This window comes from Vulpes vulpes, unplaced genomic scaffold (genome assembly GCF_048418805.1).
Source record: "Vulpes vulpes isolate BD-2025 unplaced genomic scaffold, VulVul3 u000000644, whole genome shotgun sequence".
NCBI classification, from domain to species: domain Eukaryota; kingdom Metazoa; phylum Chordata; class Mammalia; order Carnivora; family Canidae; genus Vulpes; species Vulpes vulpes.
The window spans coordinates 1,412,738-1,435,365 of record NW_027325787.1 but is presented as its reverse complement, the minus strand read 5'-3'; the positions used below and the strand labels follow the sequence as shown (position 1 = coordinate 1,435,365).

General features: G+C 37.2%; 1 protein-coding gene across 4 annotated transcripts in view; it reads left to right on the top strand.

The window, feature by feature from the left end:
- The window catches only part of RPS6KA5 (ribosomal protein S6 kinase A5), a 170,364-nt gene that overhangs the window by 77,065 nt on the left and 70,671 nt on the right, over nucleotides 1-22,628 (top strand). The window lies entirely within an intron of this gene.

Below are 22,628 nucleotides of genomic sequence, written 5' to 3'. Positions count from 1 at the left end.
CTTCTAGGATTCATGGGGATTTCTTGACCAGTGTTGTTCCATTAGGATAACGTTTGCCTAATTGATGCCAGCTTCTCCAAATGATAAAATTATTATAATGTCAGTATTATCTTGACAAATGCTTACCTTTGACATTTGCCAGCTACGGAGTACAGTTTTCCTATCAGAACTGAGTGTGTACCATTGTTTCCTACAACACACTTTCTTTAATTGCCATTGCCTTCCATTCATTTCTGTGGTTTCTGTGGTCTTCTAACCCAGGGCCCAGGAGCAGTGACTAGACTTCTCCTATGGGCTGTAATTTGTTGGCTGCTCCTGTAAACCCATGGGTTAGGAGTCACATTTCTGGTTTTTTTTTTTTTTTAATTCTACACTATTATATCCTCTTAGGCTCTGTTGTAATTTATATCTAGTGGCATCATAAGGATTTAATGGGTTTTCTCCTTTATATACATTTTTCAGCCTTTCTCAAGTCTTATGACATGCAGACCATACTTTCTTTTATAACATTTTCTGTACCTCTCTCTGGTTACAATAAGAAATGTACAGATATTTTCATCTGTTCTCTCTTTCTCTCTCTCAAAACTTGTATTCATTTTTAACAGTGGGAGGGACTTCTATGTGGGAAATAATCTATAAAAACAATCTTTCTTTTGGTGTTCTCTGATCTGTTAGTGGTAATTTTGTCAAAATTCCAACTGATTTTTGACTGTGTAAACTACCAGATTTATCAGTGGAATTAAAACACTAAAGAAGACAGAAGAAGCAAGTCCCAAAGTGTTTTATAAAGGTGGTGCCAAGGAGCATCGTTAATAATGAGTGCCACCCCAGCCTTGTAGACAGTTCTGTCACTGTGAGTCATCCTTTCAATATGAATTAAAGGTATTTAAAGCATTAAAGTTTTACTTTTGAATATTAATATCATCTCAAAATTTACAAGGTGAGGATGTTGCTGAGGTGGTAAGAGTTGGAGTGGATTGTGATACATTGTAGTCAGTAGTAAAATGGTACCTGAAGGGGGTGCCTTGCTTTGGAGTAAATATGACTGATTCACAGTAGATAGAGATGTCTTAGAACTTTGTAACAATTTGGATAAGCTAGAATGCAGTCACAAGGAGGTGCTATTAGAATATTGAGCTAAAACTAAAAGAAAAAATAACTAAGATGACTGTGGCATGACGTTAAAAAGAAATTATTTTCAGGTGTGTGTGGTACATTGTGTTAAGACTGTACTTGAGATACAAGACAAGATGAGGCATAATCAAGAGAGATTTGGGTGGCCTGGAGGAGGGAGAGTAGGTGGAAATGAGAACTGGAATGTGTAGGAGTTAACATGTTTGAGGCCAATCTGAAGGAAGAGAAAAATCTGTAGGAAAACAAGATAAAGGAAGGCCAAGTAATAGTGCATGGTGAGAGTAAGGGGGGAAGGGCAGGCATGGGACTAAAAGCAGTGAGCCCTTTGGAACTTGCCACCCTAAGAAGAAACATGAGAGAGAAATGCCAAATCAGAGAATTTGAGATTAAAAAGTTTAGAGGGGTACCTGGGTGGCTTAGTCAGTTGAGCGTCGACTCCTGATTTCAGCTCAGGTCATGATCTCAGGGTGGTGAGATCGAGTCCCACACTGGGCTCTATGCTGGGCGTGGAGCCTGCTTAAGTCTCTCTACCTCTGGTCCTTCTGCTTGTTCTCTCTCTCTCTCACTCTCTTTCTCTCGAAATAAATAATTCTTAAGGAAGGTTAGATGACTAGAGGTCAGAGTATTACTAGAAATAAGTAGGTCTTTGGAGAGTGAAAGCAGAACTAACAGATCTTTCTTTGAAAGCAGATTTCACCTTTCTTGTCTGTTCATTTTGCTTCCCCTTCTGCCAGCTGATTTCTCTAAGATTGCATAAACAAAACATAGCCTTAAAAAGTTGACCCAACTCTTTCCATGGTTATCTTTTTTTTCATCCTCAGTGGAAAATAGTGCTATGTAGGTCATTTCTGAATCTTCAGTAACATTTGAGGACTCATCACACTCAGTATCTCAAGTGAATTTCAGTTTCTCCACCTCTTAGTAGAAGCACATAACCTAAGAACAGTGGAGAGTGTTCTGGATTCAACAGTAAGTCAAGTCAGATGCAGAGGTCTTGAGCTGCTGAAACTGTCCTCTACCAACTAACAATGTATGTTCCTTCTCAACGAAGTGAATTTGTTCCGTGTTCTTAATTCTCTTAGAGCATGACTTCTCAACAGTGATACTCATAGTGTGAATAGAAAAGTTGTGGCAAATACTTAGAAGTGACTTTAAATACCTATTGTTTTGTTTTGAAATGGAAATAATTAAATAATATGTAGACAGTAATAATTGTGATTGAGAGCAGATGTTATTTAGTTTCATGTTAATCCCATGATATATTTTCCCAGCCTAATTGAAATATAGTTGACACATAACATTATTAGTTCAAGATGCACAACATAATGATTTGACGTTTGTATGTTGCAAAATGATTACCACAGTGAATTTAGTTAACATTATCACCTCACATAGTTGATATTTTTTTTTATGAGAGCTTTTAAGATCTACTCTCTTAGCAACTTTCAAATATACAATACAGTATTGTTAGTGAGAGCCCCATCCTTCCTGAACTATGTGAATAATTTTGATTTGGGGAGTTGCTGGAATCCTGGAAATTTTGTGGGGATATCCAGTTCAGCTTCTAACGATTAATTCATTGCTTTAAAAAATAAATTTATTTGCTTAAAGGCTAAATTTCTCTCTTCCATCTCCACCCACTTTCCTGTACACACACACACACACACACACACACACACACACATAACATACAGTGTGTTATTTTAAATCCAAGAAGGAAATATGATTGAAGATGGGGTAACCTTACAACAACAAAATAAAAAATCTACTTGATATTAGTAAATATCTGTGTAAATCAAATGTCATTGAAATAAGACATAAATTGCATCCCTCATATGAAAAAAAAATTGACCTAAAGGAACATCATGTTAGTAAAATAGAGAAAAACTGGGTGTTACATGGAACTGATGAATCATTGAAAACTGCATCTGAAACTAATGATTTAGTATATGTTGGCTAATTGAATTTAAATTTAAAAAATAGAGAAAAAGATTTTTTATTTTATTTTTTATTTTGGAGAGAGAGAAAACAAGCATGTGGGAGGGGGGAGTGCAGAAGAAGAGGGGGAGAAACAATTCCAAGTAGGCTCCAAACCCAGTGCAGAACCCGACTTGAGGCTCAATCTCACAACCCTGAGATCATGACCTGAGTTGAAACTAAGAGTCGGATACTTAACCAACTGAGCCACCCAGGTGCTCAGAGAAAAAGATATTTCTTAAAAAAAGGGAACTAGAATTCAACATTGCAATTTTTTTAAAGATTTATTTATTCATTCATTCATTCATTCATTCATTCATTCATTCATTCATTCATGATAGACATAGAGAGAGAGAGGCAGAGACACAGGAGGAGGGAGAAGCAGGCTCCATGCCAGGAGCCCGATGCGGGACTCGATCCCAGGACTCCAGGATCGCACCCTGGGCCAAAGGCAGGTGCTAAACCACTGAGCCCTCCAGGGATCCCAACATTGCAATTTTTAATCATTTTCTACAAGGACATAATGTGCTACAGTATTAGAATTGTTTCACATTTGGTGGCAGTCTTTAGGACCATAACGAAGAAACCATAAGTTTCTAGACATAAACTTCACCTGAACTTCTGGGTGAAGCCTTTTCCTCCATAGTCCATGGGCCTAATACCGAGCCACTTTAGAAGCACAGGTGCCCTTACAGGACTTGAAAGTAGAAGAATACATGATGGCTCATATGAGAGATGTTCTGTGGGTTCAAATTCTTCAAGTTCACTCTATGGGTTTCCTGGAGGACTCTGGGATATTGGCCCCGATAGTACAAGAGGTGAACTCCTTCAAGATATTGTCAGTTCTAAAACTCTTCATTCATGCTAAAAATTGTGCCTGCTTACTGTGTGCCCAGTGCTTAGAAATAGTAGCAAACCACCTAGACAAGATTCTTGACCTCAGAGCCTTGTAATCTAAAAGGGGGAAAGACATTAAATAAGTTAGTACACAAGTAATTAATTGAAATAAGTAGTTGGAAGGAAATGTAGAAGGCACTGATGAAAGCACGTAATGAAAACATGTAGGTCTAGTTGGGGTTGTCAGGCAAGACCTTCCCAGAAAAGTGACATCTTAAGTGTAATTTAAGAGGAAGAATAGAAGGTAGATGAGGAACAGAAGGGATAGGGAAGAACATTCCAGGCACAGGGCTCCACCAACCTGTGTGATAGTCTGAAGACAGGACACAGCAGTAAGAGGGCTACAGAAGGTCAGTGTGAACCCAGTGGGAAGAGTCCTGTGCAGCATGGTTGTGAGGTCAAATCATGTGGGGCTTTTAAATCTTGGAGTGACTTTGAGCAAGTCCCTTGGTTACAAGCATGATCTTCAACTTACTGATGTTTCCATTAGCCTTTTCTGCGTAACAGACTAGCCCAAATTAAGTGGTGTTAACACAGCCATTTGGGGGTATTATTTCAGCTATTTGAAGGTCCATTTCAGCTAGGCCCACAGGAATAGTTCCCCAGTCTCATTTTGCTTTCCTTGAAATCTTTCTCTTGGTTTGCAAAGTGCAGCTGAAAAGCCAAATAATGCCAGAACTAAAAAGCATCCATTGACTAATGACATGAGGTTGTTTTTAACCTCAGTCTGTGGTGGTATCATGAAGGTAGAAGTTGTTCTGTAGTGTGCGAAGGAGTGAATAGAGCCTGCAGTAGGCAGAAGGGTGGCCACCCCAAAATGCTGACATCCTAATCCTCAGAACCTGTGAATACATTGGGTTACATGACAGATGAGAATTAAAATTGCAGGTGGAATTAAAATTGTTGGTCAGCTAACCTGAAAATAGGGAGATTTTCCTGGATTATCTGAGTGGGCCCAGCGAAATTACAAGGGGGTTTAAAAGTGGAAGAGGAAGGCAGAAGAATGGAGATATGATTGCAGAAGAGGTTAGAGTCACAGTGTGAGAAGTTACTGGATTGTCCGTGCTGCCTTTGAGGATGGAGGGGACCACGAGCCACAGAGTGTAGGCGGCCTCTTGAAGTTGGAAAAGACCAGGACACAAGACTTTCCCCAAAACTTTCAGAATAGACTCAGCACTATCGACACCTTGATTTTAGGTGACATGCATGTCAGACTTCTGATCTACAGCATGAAGTCATAAATTTGTCTTAAGCCATTAGATCTATAGTAATTTGTTAAAGCAGTGATAGGAAGTGAACAGAGGGTAAATAAGGAGAGTCAGATATCCACATAGACACTCCAAAGAAGTCTTTGAAGGAAGAAAGAAGAAAGAAACGATGGGACATGCAAGATTTAGGGTAGATGGTAGTGTGTTTTAAAATGGGAGACATTTTGTGATTTTGAATTTTCACATTATTTCTGTGATTTCTGAGTTATTTTTATGCTTCTAGAGACACAGCATCAGAATGCTCATCTGGCACTCCCAACTACTATCACATAAAAAATCTTTAAAAGCAAGTTAATTGCACTTGAATAAAAATCAGATATATCTGCATCTTTAAAACTTGATTGCACTAAAATATCAATTCTATAACATTTCTCTTTAGCTTAATAGTGACTAAAACAAATTATACCCTAATAGTACTTTATGATAATATATGTTAAGCATTTATAAGCCTTGAAATTATGCTTACATTGAGAAAATAGATGTCCAGGCACCATAAATTTTAATTTTATGTTTAAATCATTACAATTAAACTTGGTGTTGTTTTTCAGTCCTATAAGTTGTAATTAATCTGTGTAAATAATAACAGTAGTTAATACTCACCATGCAATAAGTGCTTACTGTACCTCTGGCTAAGTTTAACTCTCCATAGCTCATTGAATCCATATGATAATCTTACATGGGAGTTGGAATTATTTATATTCACATTTTACAGATATAGAATTGAGCCATTAAACATAAAAAGATCCATTTAGCAAATATAAAAGAATTGAGATAGAATCATTTTTTAATCTTATGTTGGCTTTATTGTGATTTTTTGTATAAATCTCTGCTTTTTAAAATAATTTTTTAAAATTTTCATATAGTTGCATTAGTTACAGGTGTTCAACATAGTGATTCAACTTTTCTATATGTTTTGCTACCTCACCACAAGTATAGCTAGCTCCCATCTGTTAACCATGCAGCGCTCTTACAATAACATTGACTATGCTGTGCTTTTTTGATGTGCTGTGCTTTTTGTTGTCATGTCTTATTCATTTCGTAACTGAAACCTTATTGACCCATTTTGCCCATCTCTCCCCTCCCTTCCCTTTGGCAGCCATCAGTTTGTTCTCTATATTTAAAAGTCTGATTCTGCTTCTTGTTTATTCATTTGTTTTGTTTTTTAGATTCACATATGTGTGAAATCTGGTAGTACTTCTCTTTCTCAGTCTGACTTATTTCATTTGCTATAATATCCTCTAGGTCCATCTTTGTTGTCGTAAATAGGAAGATATCATTCCTTATGGCTGAGTGGTATTCCGTTATATAAATATACTACATCTTCCTCATCCATTTGTCTGTCAGTGAATACTTCAGTTGCTTCCATATATTGGCTCTTGTAAGTAATGGTGCAGTAAATGTAGGGGTGCATATATCTTTTCGAATTTGTGTTTACATTTTCTTTGGGTAAATACCCAAGAGTGGAATTACTGGATTGTATGGTAGTTTTATTTTTAATTTTTTGAGGCACCTCCACACTATTTTCCACAGCAGCTGCACTGGTTTGCATTCCCACCAGCAGTGCACAAGAGTTCATCTTTCTCCACATCCTCACCAACAATGATTATCTTTTGTCTTTTTGTGTCTAGCCATTCTGACAGGTGTAAGGTGATAATCTCATTATGGTTTTGATGTGTATTTCCTTGAAGATTAGTGATCTTGAGCACTTTTTCATGTGTCAGTTGACCCCCTGGATACCTTCTTTAGAAAAACATTTATTCATGTTCTCTGACTGTTTTTTAATCCAACTGTTTTTGGTATTGAGTTGTATAAGTTCTTTATATATTTTTTACATTGACCCCTTGACATATAATAATTTTCATATAAGAAGCTCCTTTTTTTTTTTTTTTAAGAAGCTTCTTTTCATTTGCTCTAGGAACCAGGAGTCTGTCTATACAGGCATCATTTAAGGGATTCCATTGTGTGGGCCATGAAATATATATATCAAGTCCAGTTGCTGCACACTCAGATTTTCTTTCCCTCTTCTTTATTTTGCACCTGAAAAATTTTTGTATCTTGGAAATGCTTATCAGATTGGTAAAAATTTAAACATAATGATAATATCAAGAGTTGGTGAGAACTTGTTTTTTTAAAGGCATTCATTTATTGTTGGTGGAGAATATAAGTGGCTATAAGCCTTTTTGAGGAAAATACTTATAAAATACTGTCAGCAATTATGAAAATTTAATATGTAAGTATTAGCAATTTAATTCTGTGAATCTGTCCTACTAATTTATACCTGACCAGGCAAACCTAGTCCAGCTGATATAGAGAAGGTATGGTAGAATTAGAAAATCATCATTGGATTGTAGATGGGTAGGCAGTAGTTTGATGGGAATAGGATATTTCTACATAGTCTCAATTCATCTCCCCACAATTTATCAGTTACTTGCAAAAGGAAACAGAGTAACTTTACTATGGAGAAACCTGGCAAACACCATACTAATGATATGATCTAAATTAACATCAGTATTGGGAAAACTAGCTTCACATGCTTATTGATATTTTCTAAGACAAGTAACATTATTTCATTGATATTCCTTCCAAGAGTGCATAACCTGCACCTAATCACGAGAAAACAAATGAAATTGAGGGTTGAAGTCCACACAATAACCGAACTATTCTTTTCATCGATATAAGATCAAGAAAGAAAGAAAGACCGAAGGTCCAGACTAAAGACCTATATCTCCAGTGCATTGTATGGTCATAAACCAAATGCCGGACTGGAAATAAAAGTAGCTAGAGAGAGCATTAGTGGGACAAATGACAAAATTTGAATAGAGTGTAAACTAGATAATAGTTGATTTTTAAAAAGAAAATATTTTATTTTTAAGCAATCTCCACACCCAACATGGGCTCAAACTCACAACCCAGAGATCAAGAGCTCAAACTCACAACCCAGAGATCAAGAGTCGCATGGTCTACTGACTCAGCCCTCCGGGCCCCCCTAGATAATGGTGTTTTTATCATAAAGTTTCTGATCTTTATAATTATACTGTGGTTCTAGGAAAGGGTTTTTTTTTTTTTTCTTAGGATATGCACACTGAAAGATTTAGGGGTAGGAGCGTCATGTTTCCAACTTATTCTCACGAGGAGTATGCACATATATGAAAACATGAGAGATAGAATACAAAAGCAGATGAAACAAAATGTAAACAGTTGGTGAATCTGCATAATAGTTATGGAGATTCCTTGTACAGTTCTTGCAAATATTTTTGTAAGTGTGAAATTTTATCAAGATAAGTTTAAAAATAAACACAATCCAGAGGTAAGGCATTATGAGCTAGGAAAAATTTTTTAAATAGGGCCCAGGTGTACTGACAGTTCTCACCAGCCTTCCTTGACTAAAGAGAATGCCAGATTTCATGTCACTGTCTCATATAATGTAAGCCTGTAGAACACAGTCCGAGTATAATAGCAAAATGGCGTTATTGAATTTTATAGCTCTCTTCTGCTCTTTGTCTAAAGCCATTCTAGCATATCCAGAAAGATATATGGATTACATGCATGGCCTTGGTATGTATTATTTCTCACAACTGAGTATTTGATGAGATTTGGACACCAGACAATTTGAGGTTCTGATCTCTGGCAGGAACCTAGATGGTACCACTTCTGTGTTGCCAAATTCAGATTCCTTTGCTTTAACAGGCAGGTGAGCTAAGGTCATGACGTTTTAGGAAAACTTAAGGTGCCTTCCACAGTTGGGGATATTTCTGTGGGCAAGGCTAAGTACCCCCCCCCCTTAAAAAAAAAAAACAGCCCAGGGTTCATTCCTGTAAGATAGAAATTAACTCTCTTAAATTATGTGCCATAAATGTGTCAGTGATAATTTTAGCTTGGCACATTATCAGAAAAGATTGAAACTCATTATTTACTGTGCCTATTAAAAAAAAACAACCAACCAACCTCAGGGGCTCAGGTTAAGTATCTGCTTTGCGCTCAGGTCATGATCTCAGGACCCTGGGATCGAGCCCTGCATTGGGCTCCTTACTCAACAGGGAGTCTGCTTCGCCCTCTCCGTCCCCCACCCCCGCTCATTTTCTCTCTCTCTCTCTCTCAAAAATAAAATCTTTTTAAAAAAAAAAAAACCCTCAGTATAGCCCCCTAGAATGTCTACTTTTGAGTATTGTGAAATTCAGGTGAACCTCTAAAACTTAACTGTGAAAAAGCAGGTAAACTAGCAAAGTTATATGACCAAATATATAGAATTATTGGCTTTAAGCCATTTATACACATATTATAGAGCTTAATGCAGTTTTTTGGACAGTAATTAGCAAACCAACTGCATAATGAAGCTGCTCCTAGTAAGTGACAGTAAAACCATATTTGGAGAGGGTAAAGGACAACTCTAATTCATTTTTAAAAATCACTCTTTGGAGTCAGACTGCCCATGTTCATAATTCCTATTCTCCCACTCACAGGATATGCAACTCTGGATAGTTTGTTTAGCTTCACTGTTATCTAGAGAGTACCTGTTTTCCCCCGGGATTATGCTATTAGAATAGTACCTAAGAGCACTGTTTATGAAAGTCAGATTCACTGTCATATCTAAGTGGAACAGGCACTTAGAAGGTATCCAGTCTCTGTGGTTGTTATTACTTCTTTGCCTGATTTCAAAAGCTGTGTTAAGATGCAAATTTTAAAGGAGAGCATAAAACAGAACACTGTTTTATGTCACTGAATTCCTTCCTACCTACCAACAGCCCTTTCCTGCTTTGATTTACAGGTTACTGAGATGTTGTGTCCATACAAACAGCAAGAGCCAGGAATGTTCATTGAATCAACGCCACTTGGTCCATTTGTATCATATGTCCAGAGAGGCAAAAAGACTCAGGAATATCAGTAAAAGCAGAATGTTCTCATACTATATCTGACAGTTTCCCTATCATTAAAGAGAATAAAAATAGCGTTGTCTTAAAAAAAAAAAAAAAAAAGACCCAAAATCCAAACTTCATGCTTACAAAGAAAGTGGCAGAGCCTTAAGAAATCTAATTTCTAGAAATCTAATGAATCCGTAATTTTTACAGAAAAGTTATTACTCAGGGTAGACAAGTTGGCGTGGACCAAGAGCCCACCAGGCAGATTGGACCTGAAATAATTCTAGTAGTAGATGGTCTCCACTCAGGGGCTTTATTCAGTCTGAGCTTTTTTAGCAAGTCTCTCTTTTTTTTTATTTAATTTTTATTTATTTATGATAGTCACAGAGAGAGAGAGAGAGGCAGAGACACAGGCAGAGGGAGAAGCAGGCTCCGTGCACCGGGAGCCTGACGTGGGATTCGATCCCGGGTCTCCAGGATCGCGCCCTGGGCCAAAGGCAGGCGCTAAACCGCTGCGCCACCCAGGGATCCCTTTAGCAAGTCTCTTATGTGAAGAAATGTAATTTATTGCTCAATAGGAAAAGATGGGGTGGGAGGTTGGGTTTCCTTGAATTACAAAGCTGAGAAGAAGAATCTTCCTTTCAGACGTCTGTAAGGATGTGGGTTTTTGCAGTGACCATCTCCGTGCCATTGCTAATTGTCCCAGAATCTGCCTGCATTCTTGAGTCTGGTGTTCTCATTCAAGAGCATATGAATTTTGTAATTCATCTCATATTTAGCAATATCCCTATGGTCTTTTTTAAATTTTCTTTTATTGGTGTCTTGCGGCCTGGCTAAATTGTTTTTCCTTAGGACAGGCCAGCCCCAACCTTACCCTAAAAGAGTTGCTAGATCTCTTGATAAACACATGGGTGTAGGGACACCAGAAACGCAGTCCCAGCACATCCTCAATAGTCCAAGATCTTGTTGAAAATGAAAACTCCTTACTCTGAACCCTGCCAGTCCAATTCTAAATGCAAATAAGCCCTAAGGCAGTTATGACACAAGGAGAAAAGTCAGTGAGAAGTGAGCTCAGTGCCCTGGAGAAGCCAGAACTAGGTGTGCATGCTGTAATTTTAACATTTATGATGCTGGCCAGCTGTGGGATACCACTCTCAGCTGTTTCGCATGTGCTGGCAGCCAGTACTCATTGGTTTGTTTGTAAATAAACTTGATAGGAACTTTTCTATTCAAATTTATCATGTTGTTTCTAGGGGTGATGTTCCTTACAATTTTTTTTTCTTTTTTGCATACAACTCCCTGGAGAATCTGATCAAAGCTGTGGCCCCTCTCTTCTTGGGAGAATGCCCAGATTCTTAACATATGCTTGAAAACAATTGTACATAATTTCAAGGAATTTACATGAAGCATTTTCAGGATGGTTCGTGGAATCTCCTCTTCATGCTCTAAACCAGTCCTAAGAAATTTGTCTTCCTCTCCCTCAAAGGGTTCCAGAAGGGTTCTTTTGTATCTCTCAACAGTTGCAGAAGATACAATTGAGGGTGATGGTCATGATAATGATAACTACCATTTATTGAGCTTTCACTATTTGTCAAGACACTGTGCATTCCTCATATCCAGAAGCGAACTCTGGGTCATGCTCTCATTCTCTCCAAACCTCTTCTTCCAGCAGCCTTCCCTGTCTCAAGGAACACCAACCCCATCTCTTCAGATGCCCAGATAGAGCTGGATCCATACCCCCACCATTGCTGTCACCTTCCTCCTCATCACCATCATTGCTCACCTTGTTTTATTGCAGGTGATCTCCATATTTCCAGCCTTGCTCTTCCCAGCACAGCAGCCAGAGCTATTGATTCTAGTAAAGTGCAGGTCTTATCATACAACTCTTCTACTCAGAATCCTGTAAATTCATTTTTTATTCAGAGGAAAAGTTGAGATCCTTCCAATGGACAGCTCAATTCCAGAGGCCACACTTCACTTAGATCACAGTATGTTGAGCAGCTGCAGTGAAGGTCTACAAGACCTTGTACGAACTGCCCCACCCTGCAAACTCAGTTGCTTCTGTGACCGTGTTCCTCCTTCTACTTTTTCCTCATTCAGTGCATTTTAGCCACGTTAGCTTCCTTTCTGATCCTTAGGTACACCAGGCCCTCTCCTGCCCGAGAGCCTTTGCACTTGTTACTTCTGCCAGGAACAGTCTTACCCCCAGATAACTGCTTAGTTCATGTCTCCACTTTCTTAAATTCTTTGCTCAAAAGTCATCTTGGTGAGGCATACACTGACCACCTTTATTAAAATGCAGTCCTCAGCTCTATCCTGGCATTTCCTATCTGCCTTTATCTGTGTTATTTTTTCCATAGTAATCATCATCTTCCAAAATATTCATAGTATCCATTTGACTTTTCCCACTAGAATGCAGCCTTCATTAGGATGGAGATCATTGTCTACTTCAGTATATGTGTGCAGTATCTAAGATTGCATGGTAAGGTCTCAGAGTCTGATGAATGAAATGAACAAACTGTAGGAAAATATACTATTTACCAACATGGTTTTAGATTCAAAAAGATTAAGCAACTTGCTCAAAGTCACATAATTGCTGAATAGTATAGCTAGGATTTTTGGATTTTCTGACACTCAAGACCTGTGTTCTTAAATACCAAAAATATTTTTCAAGAATATATAAAATAAGAGGTCAAAATTAAGTCCCAAAGAGGCAGTCTTACAAGGCTAAAGGCTAAAGTTGGAGTTTGGGGCCAACAAAGTGGCTGCAAATTGTGAAGGAGAGGCCCTCTGCCAAGAAAGGAACCATGGGAGAGGTGATTCAGAAATCTTTGTGTGTGGACTGCTTTCTCAGCATTGATTGCATGGGGCAAGAATCCTAGTGGCCCAAAGAGCTAAAAAGCTTAAAGAGCTGGATAAAGATTTCAGCAGCTCCAACCTCAAGGGAGACAGTAAATTCTCCCAAGGTACAGGAACTTGGTAAACTCCACAAGGTTTTCATCAAAATTCTAGAAAACCTATGCCGTAAGAATAAGAACCACACTCCAAGAATCAAAACTAAATGATGGTAGTGAATTTTAACTCATTGAATAAAATAAACCCACGAGTCCCTCAGATATAAATAAATAAATTGAATTGTGTGGGTTGCAACAGTTACATGGTTTCAAAGTACCTCTCCAAAATTACTTACTAATTACAAAGATGAAATCGATAACTTCATGGTAGAGAAGCCAAGGAAACACTGCCTTAATCAAATGATCAAAGTGAAAATCATTAATATTAGGATGAATTGAAATAATGCCCCACCTGAGATGATGCACCAAGAACAGTGTCCCTTCCATTATTTCCTCCCAATGATGCACACCTGATAATGACCATGCAGGTACATCAAACAAACTCAGATTGTGGGACAGTGTACAACATATGAAGCTTATAATCTTTAAAAGTGTCAAGGTTATGAAAGTCAAGGGAAGACTGAGAAATTATTCCAAACTGAAGAAAAAAGATGACTGAAGTTAACATTTGATTCAGAACTGGAACCCTTTACTATACTATTTTGGGAACAACTAAGGAAACTTGAAATTAGGATTGAGGATTAGATGGTAACAGTATATTTAGGTTAAAGTCCTAACTTTTTAAATGATTAGGTTGTGACATGAAATATAAATGCAAGTATACATGTGAGTGATTGTATATCAAGTTGACAAATTACTTTTAGATGGTTCATGAAAAAAAGTTTTATATACTATATTTGAAACATTTCTTTAAATTTATAATTGTTTCAAAATGACAAAAACAATTATAGTTCTATATTCTAGCATCAAACAACTGGAAAATGAAATTTTAGAATATCCTTTACAATATAATTTCTTTAAACATGAGATATTTGGAAATAACTTTACTCTGTAAATTATACATTGATGAGAGAAATGAAAGAAAACCTAATTAATAGAGAGATACACCATATTCATGGGCAGGAGCACTCAATATTGTTAGCATGTCAGTTCTCCTTAAGTTGAACTGTACCTGCAAATTTGTCCAAATCAAATCCAAGCAGGCTTTGTTTGGTAGAGATTGACAAACTGATTCAAATTCTTATGCAAAAACAAAGGAACTAGAATAGTCCATCTAGTCTTTAAAGAATAACAAATATATAAGGCTTAAATGATCTGGTTTAAAACTGACTATAAAGTCATAGTAATCAAGGCAGTATGGCATGAACCATATAGATCAGTGAAATAGAAAAGGGACTCCAGAGATAGGCCCACACTTACATAGCCTTTGATTTTTGACAAAGCAATTCAGTGGGGAAAGAAGTAGTGATCATGTTAGAATAACTGGGTATCTGTATGGAAAAAAGTGAATCTCAACCCTTACTTTGCTCTATACACAAATATTAGTTTGAAACAGACCCTAAACATAAATCTTAAGCCTATAAAGCATTAACAAGAAATCATAGGAGAATATCTTTAACTAGGGTAGGTGAAGACTTCTCAAAACACTAACCAAAAGAAGGAGGAGGATGGAAGCAGGATGAGAAAGAGGAGGAGAAAGAGGGGGAGAAGGAGGAGAAAGCTAAACTAATAAAAATTAAACATTTTCTACACATCAAGAGACACTTTTAAGAAAATTAAAGGCAAACCACACACTCAGAGGTAATATTTGCCATTCGTGTACTTGGCAAAGAACTTGATTCCAAAATATACAAGAATGCCTATAAACAATAATTTAAAAAGAAAACAAGAGCTTGCTCCTAGAATGGCAGTGTGAGGAGCTACATGGACCTGCTTTCCAAGGAAACAAAACGTAACTAGTAAAAGTTATAAAAAAAAATTAAAATCTCTGGAGGTTGGCCTGTGGGCAGTTTAAGAAACATTTATTCAAGAAAATCTAAATTCAGTAAGAACAGCAAAAGTGGGTAACACTTGGGCCATGGCCTGTCCTCCCCCACACTGTATGACAGAAGCTCCATTGGGTGGGTGTGGCCCAGAAATTGGGACCTTCTCTCCCCTCAGCTTCCAGTTAAGGAATACAATATCTCATCAGAAGGTTGCAGGACACCAGCATTTCTCATTCATCTGGCTCCGTGTTACAGAGGCCAAATTCCTAGCACATGTGGCTGAGAGGTTGAGAGCTCCCTTCTTCCACCCGGGCCCTACTCATAGGCCAGAAGCTTTATTCCAGGCTTGGAAGGTTGAAAATACAGAGCTCTGATGCCTTTACCCCACTTCATTTGTAGAGTGAAGGTTCTGCAAGCTGAGAAGACCAGAGACTAGTGCCTTCAAGCAGCACCTTGTTAGTAAAGCAGGAGTGTCACTCTGAGAGAAGTGGGTCACTAACCTTACACACCCCCACCCCCACCCCACCAGCTCCAGAGCAGAGGATCAGAGTTTTCCCTAGAGGGAGAGGTAGTTCATAAGCACAGAGCTCTGAAGTTCCTATCAAAATAACTGACTACTTGAAGCAGAGTATGTGGGAAGTTCAAGCCTAAGGATGCTTTTGAGGGGGAAAAATGGAGATTTTGGTGGTGAGCTCATAAGAGGAGGGTTGGTAGCTGCATTAGAATAGCAAAGTAAACTGTTGGAGTACCAGAGAGTACAAGGAAAATAGTCAATTATGAAGAACGTTCTTGAGGTCAGATCAAATCTGAAACACTGACCTCAAAAAATAGCCCTACAAAGGAGACTGAATTTATTGAATCAGACTGTGAAGTATTTTATGCCCCAGGGCATTATTGAAAATAATAGACGAACCAGCCAGCAACTAGTGGAGCCTAACAACTGGGTGTGATACCAACAGAGGCAGACAGCTTAACAGATCAAGAAAAGAGAGTAAAAAAGAGCCCTGCCAAACCATTGTATGAATGCCTAAGGTTGTGCCCTCTAAGGAGAAGCATCAGAGATTTCTTGTAGATAAAACAGTTCTTACTAGAATATGCAAGTTATTTAATAAAGAAGAGGGGAATCCCTGGGTGGCTCAGCAGTTTAGCGCCTGCCTTCATGCCCAGGGCATGATCTTGGAGACCCAGGATCAAGTCCCACATCGGGCTCCCTGCATGAAGCCTGCTTCTCTCTCTGCCTATGTCTCTGCCTCTCTCTCTATGTGTCTCTCATGAATAAATAAATAAAATATTTAAAAAATAATAATAAATAAGAATAAAATAAAAACAAGCCTTTGATGGGGATAGGGAATTAGAATCAGATAAGTTGAGTCCACAAGAAAAAGAAGAGAACCAAAAATATAAATAAGAAAGCTTAATATGCTAGTTATAAATATGTACTTGTTTTCTTCTTAGTTTCTTTGAAAGACATAAAATGTATAAAATAGTAATACATATTGTTGGCTTTGTAACCTGTAGTTGTACAGTCTATGACAATAATAGCATTAAAAGAAGAAAGAGGGACACCTGGGTGGCTCAGTGGTTGAGCATCTGCCTTCGCCTCAGGGCGTGATCCCTGGGTCCTGGGATCGAGTCCCATATTGGGCTCCCTGCAGGGAGCCTGCTTCTCCCTCTGCCTGTGTCTCTGCCTCTCTCTGTAAGTCTCTCATGAATACATAAATAAAATCTTAAAGAAAGGAGAAAGAAAGAATGAGCTGTATAGGAGTAATGTTTATATGTATCACTGAAATTAAATTGATATAAATCTGAAGGTGTTTTTAATGTTAATATGCATAATAATAAGCCACAGAGCAACCACTAAAAACTAAAAAAAATGAAATTCATTGAAGGAATTAAAATATCACACTAGAAAATATTCATTTAGTGAAACAGAAGGTTCTAAAGAAGGAATAGCGAAAAAAACTATATAAATATATATATATATATAACAAAAAAGTAAAACAGTAGGCAGAAACCCAGCTATACCAATTATAACATTAAATGTAAATATACAAGACCATATAATCAAAATGTAGAGATTGTCACATGCGGGAAAAATTCAGTATTAAGCTGTTTATAGGAGATACAGTGTAGATTCAAAGATACAAAGAGATTAAAGAAGGATGGAAAGAGAGAAATCACACAAACAGCAACCACAAGAAAGTAGGAGTGGCTTACTAATATCAGACAAAATAGACTTAAAAACAAACAATGTTACTAGAGATTAAAAAGGGATACTTCACAATGATAAAAGCACCAATTCATCATGAAGACACAATTATAAACAACTATGTACTTAACAACATACACCCCAAATCTATGAAGCAAAACTGAAGGAATGAAGGGAGAAATAGACAAGTCAGCAATAATACTCCACTTTCTTTTTTTTTTTTAATTTTTTATTTACTTATGATAGTCACAGAGAGAGAGAGAGAGGCAGAGGGAGAAGCAGGCTCCATGCACCGGGAGCCCGACGTGGGATTCGATCCTGGTTCTCCAGGATCACGCCCCCGGCCAAAGGCAGGCACTAAACCGCTGCGCCACCCAGGGATCCCAATACTCCACTTTCAATAATGTATAAGATTAAGCAAAAGAGCATCAAGGAAATAGAAGATAAACCACCTAGATATAGTAGAACTCTCTAAACAACATAGCTGAACACATATTTTTTCTTTTTTTTTTTTTTTGTTAAAGATTTTATTTATTTATTCATGAGAATACACAGAGAGGAGAGAGAGAGGCAGAGTCACGGGCAGAGGGAGAAGCAGGCTCCATGCAGGGAGCCTGACGTGGGACTCGATCCCAGGTCTCCAGGATCACGTCCTGGGCTGAAGGTGCGCTAAACCGCTGAGCCACCCAGGCTGCCCCACATATTTTTTTCAAGTGCACTAGGAACTAATTCTTTAGAATAGATCATATGCTAGGACATTTAAAAAAAAAAAAACACTTCAGTAAGTTAAAAAAGATTAAAATCATACAAAGTATGTTCTCTGACCACGATGGAATAAAATTAGAAATCAGTAACAGAAAGAAATTTGGGATAACCACAACTGTGAAATTTAACAACATACTCTTATATAACCAATGTGTCAAAGAGAAATCAAGAAATACTTTGAGATGAGAGAAAATTAAGGCACTACATGTCAAATCTTATGAAATGCACCTAAACCAGTGCTTATTGGGAAATTTATAGCTATTAATTGTCTAAATTTAAAAAGAAAAAATTATTTCTTTTTAAGAAGAAAACATTTTGAAAAGAACTCCAATCAGTAACTTAGTCTTCCACCCTAAGGCAGTGGAAAAAGAAAAGCAAACTAACCCCAAAGTGAGCAGATACAAGGAAAATAATAAAGATTAGGCCAGAAATTAATGAAATAGTGTGCAAACAATAAAATGAATGAAGCCAAAAGACAATTCATTGAAAAGATAAAGAAAATGACAAACCTTTAGTTAGACTGACCAACGAAAATGGAAGAAGACTCAAGTTTGTAAAGTTAGGAATGGAAGAAGGGACATTAATACTGGCGACAGTTGTAAAGGGTCATAAAAGAAAACCATGAACAAGTGCATGTCAACAAATTAGGTAGCTAAGATGAAATAAATTCCTAGAAAGGCACAAACTATTAGAATCAAGTGGAGGAAATACAACTTCTGAATAGACCTATAACAAGTAAGGAGATTGAAGAAGAAAAAGTAGTAAGTAGTTAGTAGCAGCAGCAGCAGCAGCAGCAATAGAATTAGTAATAGTAGTAAGAATAGTCGTAATAAACTAACCACAATGAAAAGCCCAGACCCACATGGCTTCCGTAGTGCATACTACGAAACATTTAAAGACCAATTAATACCAGTTTTTACAAATGTCTAAAATATAGAAGAGGAAGAAACACTTACAAACTAATTTTACGAGGCCAGTATTATCTCAGTACCAAAACCAAACAAAAATATCAAGATAAAACAAGAAAACTATGGACCAATATCTCTTAAGAATAAAAACACAAAACTCCTCAACAAAATACTCTCAAACTGAAGCCAGCAACAAATTAAAAGGATCATATACCGTGGCCAAGTGGGAATGCATCCCAGGAATGCAAGGCCAACTGAAAATCAATTAAAATACCTTATCAGTCAAATAAGGGACAGAAACCATATTATCATCTTGGTAGACATAGAAAAAGCATTTGACAAAATTAAACACTCCTTCGTGATAAAAACACTCAAAAAAGTAGGAATAGTGAACTTCCTGAAAGTCAGGAGCCTAAAAATCAAGAGGCTTTCTTTCCCCCTAAAATCAGAAACGAGGCAAGACTATTCACTTTCACCCCTTTATTCAACATTTTAGTCAAGAAAAGAATGTAAAAGACCTTCACACTGGAAAGGAAAACTAAAACCTGTGTTTACAGATGACATGACCTTAAAATAGAAAACCCTAAGGGATCCACTACAAAGCTATTCAAATGAATGAACAAGTTCAGCACAGTTGCAGGAGGCATGACCAACATGCAAATTCTGTACACCTGCAGCAGGTGAAAAATCTAAAAAAGGAAATTTTAAAAACAATTCCATTTACAATAAAAAAGTAAAATATTTAGGAATAAATTTAGCATTAAAAAAGTGCAAAACTGACACTCTGAAAACTACAAAATGTTGAAGGAAGTGAAAGAAGATCTAAATAAATAAAAAGATCCTACATTTACGGGTTGGAAGACTTAATATTATTAAGATGACAATACTCCCCAAACTGATCTACAGATTCAACACAACCTCTCTCAAAATTCTAGCTTCTTGCTTTGTAGAAATTGACAAAGTGATCCTAAAATTCATAGAGAAGGGCAAGGAACCTTAGAATAGCTATATAACACTTTTGAAAAGGAAGAGTTAAGTTTGGAAGACTGAACCCTTGCCAATTTTAAAATTTACTACAAAGCTAAAATAATCAAAGTGTGGGACTAAAATAAAGATTATATATATATATATATATATCTTCTGAGAGTCCAGAAATAAATTTCTACAGTCAATTGATCTTTCAACAAGGGTGCCAATGAGGAAAGAACAGTCTTTTTAATTAATGGTATTGGGACAACTAGATAGCCAATTTCATATGGGCCTGTATGAAACTGGGCCCATACCTCACATGATATACAGAATTAATTCAAAATTGATCAAAGATGAAAAGTAAGAGCTAAAACTCTAACTTTCTTAGAGGAAGGCGAAAGTAAATCTTTGTGACCTTGGTTTGGCAGTGGTTTTCTTTCTTTTCTTTTCTTTTCCTTTTCTTTTCTTTTTTCTTTTCTTTTCTTTTCTTTTCTTTTCTTTTCTTTTCTTTTCTTTCTTTCTTCTTTCTTTCTTTCTTTCTTTCTTTCTTTCTTTCTTTCTTTCTTTCTTTTTTGGCAGTGGTTTCTTAAATATGCTATCAAAAGCACAAACAATTAAAGAAAAAACAGATAAATTGGGATTTCTAGTAGGGTGGAGTGGTTGAGCGTGTTTTAAAATTCAATGTGGTGATAGTTGCCATAACTCTGAATATACTAAAAACCATTGATTTTTACATGTCAGATGAGTGAATTTCATGACATGTGAATTTTATTTCACATAAAAAAGAAAATGAAAAGAGGCAAAAAAAAAAAAACAACTTTGACACTTCACTAAAGAAGATACAAAAATGTCTAACAAGCCATGGAAAGATGCTAAATATCATTAGTCAGGAAAATACAAATTAAAACCATAATGAGATACCACTAGACACTTAACAGGACAACTAAAATTATAATGACTGAGAGTACCAAATGCTTACCTTGTAGACATTCCGACTGACGTCATATCCCAGCCACTGATGTAGAGTACCTGCCCTATCAGGATGTGTCAGGTAAACCACAGCTCCTGCTGTTATAGCCCTTTAGTAGCTTCTGTATCTGCTTTACAGCTGTGAATACCTGGGCCCCTGCCCTGGCTGGAGGTGGCTGTTGACCTCGTGAAATGTGCAGCCACATACCTACAAATGAAACATGTTTGTCTTATTGGAAGCCAGGTCTTCACCTTTGGCTCTTGGTCTGTTCTAAAAGTAGGAAGTAGGTTACTTGATGTTGGTTTAGGTTTGTTTTCTTAGATTTGTAGTTACTTTTTCTCAGTCTTCCCAGCAAATGGAAAGTAAACCACTGTCTATGTTCCAAGCAACTGTAATCCTCACTAGTTACTATTCCCATTGTAGGGATAAAAAACTACGGCTGAGAGACTTCATTTGCTCAAGGCAGGACACAGTGAAACCATTGTGTAATCCAGGTCCTGTGGACAATATCCAGGTGCCTTAAAGAGAGGAGTACATGGGATTCTTTTTTACAATACACTTGCCTTTGAATTTCAGAGTGATTTTCTTTCAGTCTACTTAATATTAATTCCACTGTAAAGAATTTTTATTTAATTAATAATATATCTATTGAGTGCTTACTGTATGTGGGTGCTGTGTTTGTGGAGGTGAATACATCGATTCAGACTTTAAAAAGCTTAGAGTAGAGCAGAAAAAGCCACTGCACAAATAAACATTTTCAATACAGCAGAATAATTGCAGTGGTTGAAGTCTTTAATAAGTACAGCAGCTAACAAAAAGGGAAGTGATCACCTCCGCTGGAGTGGTTATCGAGGATGAGAAAATTGTGTAGGACGTACAAGGGTGGGTAGGAGTTTGTCAGTGGGTCAGCTGACCTGTGGGTGTCTATTTCTGTGTCATGACTAACCGTGGAAACCACTTATGCATAAACATCAGCATTAGATTTAAGCAAATAAGTAGTTAAAGGTAGAAAAAATTCATTGTTAGTTGGCAGGAATGCTGTGTTCCTTTACACCTTTTTAATAATTAGCTTTGTGTTAAGATATAATTAAAACCTCTTAGCAAAATACAGAAGCCTGAGAAGGGCAGTGCTTTTTACTGGCATGCGCTTCATAAAATACATTGCAAAGCAACCAGCTATTAGAGTTCTTTCATTCTGTTGCATCTGCTTTTTGGAATTTAAACAGACAAGATGAAACAAATTTGCAAGTTTATGAAGATTTTGCTTTGTTCATTTTTCAAACTGTGCTGAACTTGACAAACAAATATACTTGGGATACATGCTTTTCAAGTTTTTAGGAGGAAAGCTTTAAACTACATCTGTGACTGTTTTCAAAGTCTGCATTCTTACACATAAATGTGTGTTTTAAGGTCGCAGAGTTTCTGACTAAACTACTATCAGTTCATCAATAAATGTCTTATCAGAGCTAATAACGAACACAGTTCTGTTATTGCTTTTATTACTGTTTTTTCAGCTCACTTAGGAATTTCTCACTGCAGCCTGGGTTCTTTTTTTCTTTTTAAATCTATTTATTTGAGAAAGAGCACCCACACAAAAGCGAGAGTGGGGAGGAGGAGAGGGAGAGAGAGAATCCCAGGCAGACTCCCTGTTGAGCATGGAGCCCAACTCAGGGCTCAGTCCCTCGACTTTGAGTTCATGACCTGAGCTCACCAAGAATCCAACACTCAACTGACTGAGCCACTCAGGCACTCCTCACTGTAGCCTGTTTTGTCTTTCATTTCATTATTCCTTTTGGGATAAATAGGTCAAATTGAGAGGGAAATGGGAATATTTT